Here is a 15,839-nt window from a genome sequence, read left to right as displayed (position 1 = left end):
CTGCACCAACTCAGAGCTGAGACTTAGGTCTTCCTGGGGTGACATGAGGCCGCAGCCGGGGAGGCAGCACTGCAGGGAGCTCGCCGGTACCGCTCGCTCCAAGCAGGAGGGGACTGAATGTCACCATGTGTGTGACAGGAGGGAGGGCCTGGGAAGGCCAGGCCAGGGGGTATCGGGGGACAGAGGTCGGGAGAAGGGCTGGCCCAGGGAGCAGAGCTGGACCCGGCTCAAGCGCTCAGGACAGACGGGTCAGGGAGAAGGACGCGGGGGGTGCAAAGGGGACCTCGGGCCCAGACCTCCGCCTGGGCTACCCAGAGGGCCTAGCCCGTCCCAGGACAAGCCGAGGGGCCGCTCGGGGCTCCGGTGAGGGACCAGGGAGGGGGCCTGGTGGTTGCGACCAGGCCGCCGTGTCCGCCGGCCGGCTGACAGCCGTCCAGGGTGCGGCCAGGACTCCAACCTCCCAGAGGTGATCCCGCCCCAGAGAAACAGGCCTCGGGCCAGGGCTGGAGGGGACAGGACTCTCCCAAAAGGGCAGAGCAGGGGGCCCGGCTGCCCGTGCTTCCTAGTCACAGCTCCAGGAAGGGGGACAGGGCCAGCCCGGGGCTGTCCCAGGGAGGCATTTGACGGGAGCCGGGTCACCTGGGGACATGACCTGGGCCACTGAATGCTGGCGCTGAAAGCCTCTCGGGGCGAGGGGAGGAGCCCCAGGCCGAGGCCAGCACCACGGCTTCCCAGGCCAGGAGCTGTGGTCCTGCTCAGCCTGGCCCAGAGCCCAGGGCATCGGCAAGGGCCCCTCCAGCGTCCCGCAGGGAACAGGATGGAGACGGAGCCAGAGCAGCATGCAGGGAACGGACTGCGTCGCTCCAGGGGTCCCTGAACCAGACACGGGGAGGCCGGGACGTGCGGCCAGAGCATGGACGTGGGGTGGACAGCAGGGGCCAGGCATGCAGGGCACGGAGCGCCCTCCGCCTCCAGGTTCTGGGGGCTCAGGCCACGGTCCTGGGGCTCACCCCACACCCTCCGTTTCCCTCACCCTAAACGTCTAGCCAAACCTGAACGTGCCCATGGGCCACGCAGCCTGCTCAGCCCCAGGCCCTGGCCCTCACGTCTGTCCCCGCACCAGCCATCAGCCCCTGGCCGGCCCACTCCCGCGGGACCGCCAGCATGGCGACAGCGGGGCTGGCCCCCGCACCCTCGAGAACTCCCCCACCGGACCCAGGCCTCCCACCCTGACCCCCAGCAACGCCTCATCCCACGGCAACCCCACCTCTCCACGTGCCCCGCGCACCCCGAGCCCAGGGCCCGACGCCAGCCCCTGAGCCCCTCGGGCTCCCCTGAGTGAGCCTGAAGCCAGACCCCCGCGGCCTCCTGACCCCTAGACCCCCAGCATTAGCTTTGCACACTCCGGTACCATCTCACCTTGCCCACGCACACCCACATCTGCGTCGTACACACACACACACACCCCCACGGGCACATGGACGTCCAGGATTTCCAGCTCAGCCCCAAAGCCGAGGGCACTAAGGGGCCCCTCCGATCACAGCCCCCACGCCCCCCCAACTTGGGGCCACTCCCAGAAGAGCGTGGCTCCCCCGCAGAGAGACCCCCGCTGGACGTGGGTGCCGACCACCCATTCGCACTGAACCACCCTCGAAACAGAGCGCGGGCCCACGGTCCAGCCCACACTCAGAGCCCACCGCCAAACCGAGGGCTCAGAGGCCAAGGCCGGCCCACGGTCCCCGTGCACCCTGCTCCGGAGTCCGAAGCCAGCCCAGCCCCGCCAGGCCTCCCTCCCCAGGCTCAGCCCGCCCCTCCCTGCCCCCAGCTCCCAGTGCCCGTGCCCCCCGTGCCCAGCCCAGTCCCTGTGCCCACCCCCACCCCTGCGGTCCACCCTCCCTGCTGGCCACCCCAGGCCCCAGGCCTGCAGAATGAGGAGGCAGAGAAGCCTTCTGGGGAGAGGCCGTGGGACCCTGGGGCTGTGGGCAAGGCCCTCGGGGTGGGAGGGGGTCCTCACGGAAGGAGCTTCCCGGGGGGTCCACGCGGCCGCCGTCTCGGCCCAGCTGCCCCACCCCCACTCACCGTGGCCTCGCCGGGGCCTCGCTCCTTTCTTTTCTTTGGTTTGTTTTTGTTTTTGTTTTGATTTTGGTTGTTTGTTTTTATCCCGCTACACAGCATGGGGCTCAAGTTCCTCTTACATGTATACACTTTTCCCCCCACCCTTTGTTCTGTTGCAACGTGAGTGTCTAGACATAGTTCTCAATGCTACTCAGCAGGATCTCCCTGTAAATCTCTTCTAAGTTGTGTCTGATAACCCCAAGCTCCCCATCCCTCCCACTCCCTCCCTCTCCCGTCGGGCGGCCACAAGTCTACTCTCCAAGTCCATGATTTTCTTCTCTGTGGAGGTGTTCGTTTGTGCTGGATACTAGATTCCAGTTATAAGTGAGATCATATGGTATTTGTCTTTGTCTTTCTGGCTCATGTCACTCAGGATGAGAGTCTCTAGTTCCATCCATGTTGCTGCAAATGGCATGATGTCCTTCTTTTTTATGGCTGAGTAGTATTCCGTTGTGTATGTACACCACATCTTCCGAATCCAATCCTCTGTGGATGGACATTTGGGTGGTTTCCATGTCCTGGCTATTGTGAATAGTGCTGCAATGAACATGTGGGTGCATGTGTCTCTTTTAAGTAGAGGTTTGTCCGGATACGTGCCCAAGAGTGGGATTGCGGGGTCATATGGAAGTTCTATGTATAGATTTCTAAGGTATCTCCAAACTGTTCTCCACGGAGGCTGTACCAGCTTACCTTCCGACCAACAGTGCAGGAGGGTTCCCTTTTCTCCACACGCCCTCCGGCACGTGTTATGTGTGGACTTCTTAATGATGGCCATTCTGACTGGTGTGAGGTGGTATCTCACGGTAGTTTTGATTTGCATTTCTCTTATAATCAGCGATGTTGAGCATTTTTGCCTGTGTTTGCTGGCCATCTGTATATCTTCCTTGGAGAACAGTCTATTCAGGTCTTTTGCCCATTTTTCCATTGGTTGATTGGTTTTTTTGCTGTTGAGTTGTATAAGTTGCTTGTATATTCTGGAGATTAAGCCCTTGTCAGTTGCATCGTTTGAAGCTATGTTCTCCCATTCTGTAAGCTGTCTTTTTGTTGTCTTTGGGGTTTCCTTTGCTGTGCAAAAGCTTTTCAGTTTGATGAGGTCCCATGGGTGTATTTTTGCTCTTATGTCTGTTGCTTGGGGAGACTGACCTGAGCAAATGTTCATGAGGTTGATGTCAGAGAGTGTTTTGCCTCTGTTCTCTTCCAGGACTCTGATGGTGTCTAGTCTTGTATTTAAGCCTCTCAGCCATTTTGAGTTTATTTGTGTGCATGGGGTGACGGTGTGTTCTAATTTCATTGCTTTGCATGCCGCTGTCCAGGTTTCCCAGCAAGGCTTGCTGAATAGACTTTCTTTTTCCCAGTTTATGTTCTTGCCTCCCTTGTCAAAGATTAATTGACCATAGGTGTCAGGGTTTGTTTCCGGGTTCTCTATTCTGTTCCCTCGGTCGGTCTGTCTGTTTTGGTACCAGTACCACACTGTTTTGATGACGGTGGCTTTGTAATATTTCTTGAAGTCTGGGAGAGTTATGCCTCCTGCTTGGTTTTTGTTTCTCAGGATTGCCTTGGCGCTTCCGGGTCTTTTGTGGCTCCATATAAATGTTTGGATTGTTTGTTCTAGTTGTGTGGAAAATGTCCTGGGTAATTTGATAGGGATTGCATTGACTCTGTAGATTGCTTTGGGTAGTATGGCCATTTCTACACTATTGATTTTTCCAATCCGTGAACATGGAATGTCTTTCCATTTCTCTACATCTTCTTTGATTTCTTTGATTAAAGTTTTATAGTTCTCGGCATATAAGTCCTTCACCTCCTCGGTCAGGTGTATTCCGAGGTATTTGATTTTCTGAGGTGCAATTTTAAAAGGTATTGTATTTTGGTATTCCTTTTCTAATATTTCATTGCTGGCATACAGAAACGCGACTGACTTCCGAATGTTAATCTTACATCCTGCTACTTCGCTGAATTTATTAATCAGTTCAAGCAGTTTTGGGGTTGAGTCCTTCGGGTTTTCTGTGGAGAGTATCCTGTCGTCTGCATACAGTGACAGTTTTCTCTCTTCTCTTCCTGTATGGAGGCCTTGTATTTCTTTTGTTTGTCTAATTGCTGTGCCTGGGACTTCCAAAACTATGTTGAATAGCAGTGGGGAGAGTGGGCATCCCTGTCTTGTTCCAAATTTGAGTGATAAGGCGTTCAGTTTTTCCCCATTGAGCATTATATTTGCTGTGGGTTTGTCACAAAGGGCTTTGATTATGTTCGGGAAGGTCCCCTCTATACCCACTTTGGCGAGGGTCTTGATCATGAATGGATGTTGTACTCTGTCAAATGCCTTTTCTGCGTCTATGGAGATGATCATATGATTTTTGACTTTTCCTTTGGTAATGTGGTGGATGGCGTTGATTGATTGGCGTATGTTGAACCATCCTTGTGAACCTGGGATGAACCCTACCTGGTCATGGTGTCTGATTTTTTGGATATGTTGTTGGATTCCGTTGGCTAAGATTCGGTTGAGAATCTTTGCATCTATATTCATCAAAGATATTGGCCGATAGTTTTCTTTTTTGGTGGTATCTCTGGTTTTGGAATTAGGGCAATGGTGGCATCATAGAATGTCTTCGGGAGTATTCCTTCTTCTTCAACCTCTTGGAAAAGTTTAAGGAGGACGGGCACCGGTTCCTCTTTATATGTTTGATAGAATTCGCCTGTGACGCCATCTGGTCCTGGACTTTTATTTGTAGGGAGTGATTTTATGACCTCTTCAATTTCATTTCTAGTGATCGGTCTGTTCAGTTGGTCTGTTTCTGCTTGATTCAGTTTTGGCAGGCTGTAAGATTCTAGAAAATTGGTCATTTCTTCCAGATTGTCAAACTTGTTGCCATACAGTTGTTCATAATATTCTCTTATGGTTTTTTATTTTTCTGCTGTATCCGTTGTGATTTCTCCTTTTTCATTTATAATTTTGGTTATTTGGGTTCTTTCTCTCCTCTTTTTAGTGAGTCTGACCAGGGGTTTGTCAATTTTGTTCACCTTTTCAAAGAACCAGCTCTTGGTTTTATTAATTTTCTCTATTGTTTTTTGAGTCTCTATTTTATTGATTTCTTCTTTGATCTTTATAATTTCCTTCCTTCTGCTGACTTTAGGACTTTTTTGTTCTTCTTTTTCTAATTCATTTAGGTGGAGGGTTAAGTTGTCAATTTGGGATCTTTCTTCTTTTTGGAGAAAGGCCTGTATTGCTATGAATTTCCCTCTGAGCACTGCTTTCGCAGCATCCCATAGATTTTGAGAGGTTGTGTCTTCATTAGCATTTGTTTCAAGGTAGTTTTTAATTTCCTTCTTGATTTCCTCATTGACCTATTGGTTTTTTAGTAGCATGTTGTTGAGTCTCCATGCAGTAGGTTTTTTCCCTTTTCTTTTCCCATGGTTGATTTCTAGTTTCATGGCATTGTGGTCAGAGAAGATACTTGAAATAATTTCTATGCTCCTAAATTTGTAGAGGTTAGCTTTGTGTCCCAATATGTGGTCGATTCTTGAGAATGTTCCGTGTGCACTTGAGAAGAGTGTGTATTCTGATTTTTTTGGATGTAGTGTCCTGAAGATGTCAATTAAGTCTAACTTTTCTATTGTTTCCTTTAGGATCTCTGTTGCTTTATTGGTTTTCTGTCTATAGGATCTGTCCATCGGTGTGAGGGGGGGTATTAACGTCTCCTACTATGATTGTATTCCCATCAATATCTCCCTTTATGTCTGTTAATATGGGTGCTCCTATATTTGGGGCATACATGTTGACGATAGTAACATCCTCTCCTTGGATAGTAACATCCTATCCCTTAATCATTAAGTAGTGTCCTTCTTTGTCTTTCTTTATGTCTTTTGTTTTAAAGTCTATTTTGTCTGATATGAGCATTGCGACTCCTGCTTTTCTGTCATGTCTGTCGACGTGAAATATTTTTTCCCACCCCTTCACTTTCAATCTATACGTATCCTTTGTCCTAAGGTGAGTTTCTTGTAGGCAGCCTATTGAAGGTTTTTGCCTTTTTGTCCACTCAGCCACTCTGTTTCTTTTGATCAGAGCATTCGGTCCATTGACATTTAAGGTGATAATTGATAGATGATCATTTATTGCCATTTTGAACCTCGTGTTCCAGTTGATCCTATGGTTCTCCATTCTTCCTTTCTTTTTTTTTTTTTTTTTTTTTTTTTTTTTCCTCCCTTGGTTGGATGGTCTCTGGCTATTTTCTGCTTGAGTGTTTTTCTTCATTTTTTGCGAATGCAATGTTTGGTTTTGACTTGTGGTTGCCCTGTTTTTTAAGTATGCTAACCCCTTCCTATAATTGTGTGTTTTGGCCTGATGGTCCTGTAGGTTCAAACACTTCATTACTACACTAAAATTAAGAAGAGAAACAAATAAACAAACCAAAAAGTGTCTATTATTTCCTTACTTCCCTTGCCCACATTTTATGATTTTGATGACTTTTTTTTTTCTTTTTAGCTTTCTTTTGTTTGAAACTTGTTCATGACTAAATCTGTATGCTGGTTTATTTGAGTGACTGCTCTCTGACTGTGGTTTCCTCAATCCTAGTTCTCCCTCCTTTTTTTGTTTCTGTTTCCTCCCTTCCTTTCCTTCCTTTCTTTTTGGTTTAGAGAAGCCCTTTCAGTATTTCTTTTAGCCTGGATTTTGTATTGCTGTATTCTTTTAGCTTTTGTTTGTTGGAAAAAAATTTTATTTCCCCTCCTATTTTAAATGATGTTCTTGCTGGATAGAGTATTCTAGGTTGCATTTTTTTTTTCTTTTAGCACTTTAAATATCTCTTGCCATTCCCTCCTGGCCTGTGGAGTTTCTGTATAGAAATCAGCTGATAACCTTATCGGGGTTCCCTTATAGGCAGCATTCTGCTTTTCTCTTGCTGCCTTTGGGATCCTCTCTTTATCACTAACTTTTGCCGTTTTCATTATAATGTGTCTTGGTGTGGGTCTCTTTGGGTTCAACTTGTTTGGGGCCCTCTGTGCTTCCTGTATCTTAAACTCGGTGTCCTTTAGATTTGAAGCGATCATTTCTTCAAATATATTTTCCATCCCCTTATCTTTTTCCACTCCTTCTGGAACCCCTGTTATGCGTAGATTGGTGTGCTTTATATCGTCCCATAGGTCCCTTATATTGCGCTCCTGTTTTTCCTTTGGTTTTCAGTCTGCTGACCTGATGGGGTGGTTTCCGTTATTCTATCTTCCACATCACCGATTCGTTCTCCTGCATTATTCGTTCTGGTTTTTACTGCCCTTAATTCAGTTCGTATCTCTGCCAATGAATGTTCTAGTTTTTCTTGGCTCCTCCTTATATTTTCCAGTTCCTTTCTGAGGGTATCTGCATTACTGTTCCTATCTTCTCTTCATTCCTTCAGTATTTTCACTATTTCTCTTTTGAACTCCAGGTCTGTCAGACTGCAGAGATCTGTTTCATCATTGACTGTTTTAGGTGAGTTCTCCTGTTGGTTTGACTGGGGGTGGTTTCTCAGCTTCTTCATCTTGCTTGTTTTCTTTCTCCTGGTGGAGTTGTACTCTCCGTGGCCAGCAGTGTTTGCCTTGGCACTGCCGTGGAATGTTTCCTGAGGGCTGGCATTGTTAGTCAGTCTTCTTTGAGGCAGCGTGGCATTTCGAGAGGGTGGGCGGGGCTGACAGGGTCTCTCTGAAGCAAAGGAGGACTTCCTGAGGACAGACAGGACTGGGAGGTCTGCACCGTGATGGAAGCAGATGTCACTCGGCCGGGCAGAGCTTGCTCTGGTGTTTTTGAGCTCTGGGGCTCTTGCAGGGGGCTGGCAGTGCTGGGCAGCTGTTCCATGGGAATGCGGCACCCCCCGAGGGCTGGAGTGGCGAGCTGGGCCTCTGAGAACCCAAGAGGCTCTTCCCCAGGGCAGCCCAACTTGGAAGGACTGCCTGAGAACGTAGGCAGATTTTTCACGGCCCGGCCAAGCTTGTTCTAGCTTTTCTAGGCTGCAGGCTTTTTCCCGGGGGCTGGCAGTGTTTGGTGCTGCTCTGTGGGGGAGTAGCCCCTCCAGAGGACAAGAAGGCCAGGGCAGGGGCAGCCCCTGCGGTGGTAGGCTTCCGGCAATTATTGAGGCCCACCCTCCGGGATGGCAGGCAGCCCCAGGTCCAGCGCGTGCATGAGGGGTGGCGGTGGGGGGCGGGGATGCACTGGGAAGCACAGCTTTCTGATAGCTGGCAGGCCAGTGAGCTCGCTGTGGTGTGGGGAGTATTCCATGGGGGCACACCCCTTCTCTCCCCTCCCCAACACTGCACAGACCCAGCTCTTCTCCCAGCTTCCCTCTGATTTGGCTTTCTGCTTCCCCACCCTTAGCGTATTGCTCCCTCCCCCCACAAAGCTCTGCTTTCTAGTCTCCCAGGCAGTCTCTGCCCCATCAACCTTGACAGACCGGTTCCTAGACCCCCAAGCAGTCTCCGCACTGCCCACCCATGCCCGTTCCCAGGGACTAACCTCCGGAGCTGAGTTCTCAATGCCCAGCCCCCACCCAAGCGCCTCAATTTTTGGACTGTGCCCGTAGTTCAGATGATATGTTTGGTACTCGCTCTGCTTTTCAGAACTCTGACTTCCTGCTGCACTCTCCTCTGCATCTGGAGAGTCCTCCGATTCGGCTGATCTTTCCAGCGAGTAGGTGACGTTCCAGGGTGTGGGATCCCTTTCTCCTCCACAGTTCCCTTTCACGAGCGCACATCCAGCTCGGATTCCCCTTCTCTCACCCTCCTCTTTTCTCTTGTTTTACCCAGTAATGTCATGAGATTCTTGTCATTATTGGAGGTTAGGTTCTTCTGCCAGTGCCTGATTGCTGCTTAACCTGTAGATGGGTGTGTTGTTGTTGTTGTGTTTGTGGGAGGGGCGAGCGTGTCCCCCTACTCTTCTGCCATCTTGCCTCTGTCTGTCTTCCTCACTCCTTGTTAGCGAAGCCCCTTTTCCCAAGAGCACGGCCCCCGAAAGACGTCCAGGCAGGGGCCTGTGGGCCTGTGTTGGTGGGAGGTGGCCCCCCAGCTTGTGGACAAGGGGCAGGGGAAGGGGTCCGAGGACAGTGCTGGGGCCCTGAGGGCGCTCGTGTCCAGACAGAGGCTGCCTCACGAGGCCCTCCACACCCTCCCCCCACCCATCTGCACCCCACCTGCCCCGCTGGCCTCCAGCGAGAGGGCCAGCTGGCCAAGGATGCCCCCTCCCCTAAGGGGAAGGAGCTGGGGGGAGCCGCCCGCAGGGTCTCTGGGAAGTCCTCTGGAGGGGGGCCGGCGCTTGGGCGCCCGGGACAGAGGGGGCGGCTCCTTCATCTACCAGGAGCACTGGGCCGGCACGGGGAAGGGAGAAGCCTGAGCCCTGGGTCCTTCCCCAAAGCACAAGCTGGGGATCTGTGCAGGTGGGCCTGGGGCGCCCTGGGGACCAGTGCAGGTGGTGGTGCCTTGCACCAGGGTTCTCTGTCAAAGGGGAGGAATGCCTTGGGCATCTGTGTGGGTGAGGGTGGCGTTCACTGGGACTCTTTGCTGGTGGGGTGCTGGCAATGAGGATCAGTGCATGTGGGCTGGGGTGCACTGGGTCTCATCTGTGCATTTGGTGGTGGTATGCACTGCGGAGCTATTTCAGCGGGGTGGGGCGCACTGGGTGGGGATCTCTGCTGGTGGTGTTTGTGTGCAGTGCGGATCTGTGGTGGTGAAGGTGAGGTACGTTGTTTATATGTGAAGTTGGCGGTGGGGTGCCTTGGGGACCTGTGGGGGAGGGGCACTAGGATATGTTCAGGTGTCGGTAGCATGCACTGGGAGTCTTCTCAACTGGAAGTGGGGTGCCCTGGAAATCTGTGCAGGTTCAGTGGGGTGCCCTGGGGATAAGTGCTGGCAGAGGTGGGGTGCCCCGGGAATCCATGAGGGTGTGGCTGGGGTGCCGAGAGGATCAGTGCAAGTGGTGGTAGAGGGCACAGGATTTCTGTGCAAGTGGAGGTGGGGTGTGCTTGGGATCTAAGCAGGGGGGTTGCTCCAATGGTCCCGACGGGGACCTGTCCAGGTGAATGTAAGCTACACTGGGGAACTGTGGGGGCGAGGCACACTGGGGATCTGGGAAGGTGGGGGTTGGGTGTACTGGGAATCTAAATCTGTGGGTGGGGTGCCCTGGGGACTTGTGCAGGAGGATGAGAGGGGCACTCAGGATCTATGGGGGTGGGGTGCACTGGCGATCGTTGCAGGTGGGGGTGGGATGGACTAGGAATCAGTGCAGGTAGGGTGGGGTGCCCTGGGAAAAGATGAAGGTGGGTGTGCCGTGCATGGGGATGGCTACATTTGCAGGGGTGCACAGGGGATCTGTGCAAGTGGGGGTAAGGTGCACTAGGGATCTTTGCAGGTAGAGGCGTGGAGCACTGGGGATCCGGGCAGGGGGAACTGGGGTGCACAGGAGTTCTTTCCGGGGTGGGGATAGGATGAACTGAGCTTCTGTGCCAATGGAGGTGGGTGCCTAGGGGACCGTTGAAGATGAGGCTGGGATGCCATGAGGATCTGTAAGGGTGTGAGTAAGGTACACTGGGGATATCTAGAGGTGGGGGTGGGGTGCACTAGGGATGTAGGCAGACAGGAGCGGTGGACCTGAAGAGCTAAAGGGTGGCGTCACCTGAGGAACTGTGCGAGTGGGGGAGGCTGCCCTGGGTATCAGGGCGGCTGGGGTGGGGGCACTGGGGATCTGTGTGTGTGTTGGGGGGTGCACTGTGGCTCTGCACTGACGGAGGTGGGATGAACAGGGGATTTACCGGAGTGGGGTGCACTGGGGATCTGTGCAGGTGCGATGGGATTCCCAGGGAATCGGTTCAGGAGCAGGTGGCTTTGCCCTGGGGATCTGTTTGCATGGGGTGGGGTGCACTGGTATTCTGTGCAGAAGACATGGCGTGCACTAGGGATTCGTGCCGGTGGGGTTGGGGTGCACTGGGGATCTGCGCAGTTGCGGCGGGGTGCAGTGGGGATCTGCGCAGGTGTTGGAGTGCACTGAGGTCTGTAGGGTTGGGGGGCACTGAGTAGCTGTGCAAGTGGGGTGGGAGATGCACCGGGACCGGAAGTGAGGGGGTGGGGTGGGCTGGGATGGGAGCAGGTGGGTGGGGTGCCCTGGGGATCAGGTAGGGGGCCTTCGTGATCACTGGCATTGGCAGGGCAGGGGGTCCGGGCTCTGGCGAGTGAATCTGTACCTAGACGAAGGCCAAAGCACACGTAAATACATCCACACCTCTGACTCTCAGCTGCAGCCGCCCGCCCAGGACACACGACCACCATCCGCAGGAACCAGCCCAGGCGGCGGCTGCGCCCTCTGCCTCAGACCTGCCTCTGTCTACAGGGACAGCCCGCCGGACAGGAGGTGCCCTGGCCACCACACGGGGCCGAGCCGCGCTGGCCGACCCGCTGCCCCTGCCCCACGGCCTCCATCACCACCCCGACACGCCCTGTGGGAAGGAGCCCTCTGCACGCGGGAATCCTTTGAAAGGTCGGCGTACGCATCACACAGGGTGTTCACCTGTACTGCCTGTGCGCCTAATGGGCCCTGCTATGCACACGCCACCTTCACAGTAAGAGTGAACACTCCCAGGCGTCGGAGACCCACGGGGCGGCCCCGCCAGCGGGTGGGGGCCGCTCCCTGGGGGCTCAGAACACACGGCCTCGGCTTTGCCCCGGGAAACACGTCCAGTGGAGCAGGAGACACAGGTGTCCGGCAACGGCTCGGGGCCGTGGTTGCAAACGGCGCCCGATGCATCCTGGGACCTGGACCCAAGGAGGGGGCGAGGGGGAAGCTGGCCAAGCCGCCTGGGCAGGGAGGGGATGGCTCCCGGAGGCGGAGGTGAGCAGAGAAGGGGGCGGCGGGGCCGGCCCGGGGCCTGAGCAGCGCCGCGGGCGGGGAGCGTCCTGCTGGGACCACCGCTCTGCCCTGGGCCCGCCCTCCTCGTCCTCACAGGACTGACCTCAAGCCAGGGCTGCCCGCACCTGAAGGGCACGCAGACCACCCCAGGAGGAGACTCCGGGCCTTTCTCTTTTTCGTTTTTTAATTTCATTTGACTTTATTCTATATTATTTTATATTATACCGTTTTAGGGCCACACCCACGGCATTTGGAAGGTCCCAGCCTAGGTGCTGAACCAGAGCGGCAGCAGCCGCCTGCACCACAGCCACAGCAACACCAGAGCCGAGCAGCCTCTGTGACCTACACCGCAGCTCGCGGCGACGCGTCCTCATGGACGCCAGTCGGATTCATTCGCGCCGCGCCATGACGCAAACTCCTCTTTCGCAATTTCTTCCATTGAAGGGTAGTTTTACACCGTCGTAAATTTGCCATGTTGTGTTACTTTCAGGTCCCCGGCACAGCGGCCCGGCCACACACACACATATGCATCCACACCCACGTGCAGACAGGCAGACACACGTCAGGACACATACACAGCGGTGTGTGGAGAGGTTGATCCCAACCTCCTGGCTCATCTCCCCACCTCTCGCCCTGGGGAAGCGTGCGGTGGCCCCATGTCTGCGGGTCCGTCGCGGTTTTGCTTCGAGTCCACTCGCACCCCTCCTTTTAATCCCACACGCAGGCAATGCCGCACGATGTCGGTCTCCGTCCGCGTCGCTTCAGCCAGAGGAGCAGGACGACCTCTAGGTCCGACCTCGTGGTGGCAAATGGCATCGCCGCATCCTTTGCACGGCTGAGCGATAACCCGTTGTGCCTGTGCCCCTCACCTTCTGCAACCGTCCGTCCAGACGGACGTTTGGGCCGCTTCCTGTCTTGGTCATTGCGAGGAGTGCTGCGACGGATGCTGGAGAGCCCGTGCGTTTTCACGTTGTGGTTCTCTCCCACTGTGTGCCCAGCACTGGGGTTGCCGCATCGGACGGCAGTTCTGTTCGCAGTGCTTTCAGGAAGCTCAGGCCGCTTTCCGGAGTGGTCGTACCTACATCCCCACCGACAGCGTAGGGGGTTCCCTTTTCTCCACACCCTCTCCAGTATATACATCCCGTTTGCAGACTTTTTGATGATGGCCACTCTGGCTGGATTGAGGCGCTACCTCATGGCAGTTCTGATTTGCCTTTCTCTAATAATTAGCAACAGTGGGCACCTTTTCATGCGTTTTTGGCCAACTGCACGTCTGTCTTCTTTGGAGAAATGCCTGTGTAGGTCTTTTGCCTCTTTCTTGATGGGATTCTTCATAATCAAGCTGCATGCCTTGTTTGTATGTTTTGGAGATGAATCCCTTGGCGGTCCCTTCATTGGCAAATAATTTCTCCCTTTTTGTAGGTTGTCTCTTTGTTTTGCTTGTGGTTTCCTTTGCAGTGCCGCATATTTTTAAGTTCCGTTAACTCCTGTTTGTTTTATTTTCTTTCTATTTCCATTATGCCAGGAGATGGATCCAAAGAGCTACAGCTGTGGTTTCTGTCAAAGAGTGTTCTGCCTATTATCCTTTGGGATTTATAGGCATCCGGTCTTATGTTTAGGTCTTCGATTCCTTTTGAGTTGTGTGCGTGTGTGTCTGGCGTTAGAGAGTGTTCTGCTTTCATTCTGTTACGTGGAGCTGTCCGGTTTTCCTGGCACCGATCTTTGAGGAGACTTTCTCTTCTCTATTGACTACTCTTGCCCCTTCGTCATGGATGGATTGACCTGCCTCCGCTTCCAGCGATGTATATGTTTGGTTTTAAGCCAGTGCCATACTGTTTGGGTGACTGCAGCTTTGTAGTAAGGTCTGAAGTCAGGGAGCCTGATTCCACCAGCTCCATTTTTCTCACTTTTTCCTCACTCATTGCGTTGGCTATTTGGGGTATTTTGTGTTTCCATGCAAATTTTTGAGGTTTTTTGTTCTAGTTCTGTGGAAAATGCCATTGGAGATTTGAGAGGGATTGCACTGAGAGTGAGGGTGGCCTTAGGTGGTATGGCCCTTTTGCCAGTATTAATTCTTCCAGGGCAGGAGCATGGTCTAGCTTTCCACCGGTTTGTGTCGTCTTTGGTTGCTTCCAGCAGTGCCTTATGGTTTTCAGAGTCCAGGTCTTTGTGTCTTTGGGTAGGTTTATTCCTGGGCATTTCATTCATTTCGAGGCACTGCTCAGTGGGATGGTTTCCCTAGTTTCTCTCGCTGCTCTTTCATTGTTAACGTAGAGCAAGGCAGCCAATTTCTGTGTGTTAATTTTGTATCCTGCAGCTTGACCAAATTCATTGGCGAGCTCTAAGAGGTTTCTGGTAGTGCCTTGAGGATTCTCTAGGTATCGCAGCACGTCACCTGTAAAGAGCGGTAGTGTTACTTCTCCGTTTCCGATTTGGATGCCTTTTCTTCTCTAATTGCCCTGGCTAGGACTTCCAAAACTCCGTGGAAGGAGAGTGGTGAGAGCAGACATCCTTGTCTTGCTCCTGATCCTAGCGGAAATGCTTTCGGCTTTGCACCGTTGGGAATGCTGTTAACTGCAGGTTTGTCAGACATGGCTTTTACTCTGTTGATGTAGTTTCCCACTAGAGGTTTTATCAGGAAGGGGTGTTAATTTTGTCAAAAGCTTTTTCTGTATCTGTTGAGATGATCAGATGGATTTTGTTGTTCGGTTGGTCGATTCTCGGATATTGAGGGATCTTTGCATCCCTGGGATAAAGCCCCTCGATCATGGCGAGGGATCTCTTTATTGTACATGTGAACGCAGTTTGCTAATATTTCGTTGAGGATTTTTCCATCTATGTTCATCGGTGATGTTCACCTGTCATTTTCTCCTTTTTTTTTTTTTTTTTTTTGGTTTTTTTTGTTTGTTTTTTTTTGTTTTGGTATCTTTGGTTTCGGTATCGGGGCGATGGTGCCTTCACAGAATGAGTTTGAGAGTGTTCCTCCCCCTGCAACTTTTCGGAAGCGCTTCAGAAGAATAGGTGTTAACTCTTCTCTGGATGTTTGACAGAAGTCATCTGCGAAGGCGTCAGGCCCTTGACCTAGGTTTTCTGGAAGTTTTTAAACCACATTCTCAATTTCAGTGCTTGTCACTCGTCTGTTTGTATTTTCTAGTTCTTGCTGGTTCAGGCTTGGTAGGCTGTTCCCCTGTAAGAATCAGTCCATTTCCTCCGGGTTGTCATTTTATGGGCAGACAGTGGCTCCTACTAGTCTCTTATGAGATTTGTGTTTCAATTGCATCTAGTTGTCGTCACTGATTTTATTGAATTGAATCCTGTCCCTTTTGTCCCGATGAGTCTGGCTAAAGTCTCATGTGCTGATGATACAGCTGCGGGTGCGGTCACAGAAAAGGACAAAAAGAAAGGGGAAAAGAAAGATTTATCGATCTTATTAGACTTTTCCAAGAACCACCTTTTGGTTTATTGATCTTCTCTACTGTTTCCTTGGTCACTACGTCATTAACTTAAGCTCTAAGGTCTATGATTTCCATCCTTCTATTGACTTGCACCTTTGACTCTTCTTCCTTCTATAAATGTTTTAGATACAACATTATGCTGCTTATTTGACTTCCATCTCCTTTCCAGAGAGGTGATTGTATTGCTAGGACATTTCACTTGTTGCCGTGCCAGTCCAGGGTGAATCCAGGAAACATAAGCCCCTCTAGGGGTTTCAAGTGAGAAGTGATGCCACCCAGGAAATCAAAGGTGTATAAAATCGGCACGCGGGCTGGCAGCATGCCCACAGGGGAGAAGGTCGTCGAGGCTCGGGGGCCCCCGGGAAGCCCAGGGTCTTCTGCCTCAGAGGGCTCCTCGGACTTGTGCGTGGGGG

General features: G+C 52.4%; 1 gene segment (V, D, J or C); it reads left to right on the top strand.

Annotated features, from left to right (window-relative positions):
- The window catches only part of LOC102165485, a 194,344-nt gene that overhangs the window by 119,659 nt on the left and 58,846 nt on the right, over positions 1-15,839 (top strand).

This window comes from Sus scrofa, unplaced genomic scaffold (genome assembly GCF_000003025.6).
Source record: "Sus scrofa isolate TJ Tabasco breed Duroc unplaced genomic scaffold, Sscrofa11.1 Contig1914, whole genome shotgun sequence".
Taxonomy (NCBI): domain Eukaryota; kingdom Metazoa; phylum Chordata; class Mammalia; order Artiodactyla; family Suidae; genus Sus; species Sus scrofa.
This window is presented reverse-complemented; position numbering and strand designations above follow the sequence as displayed.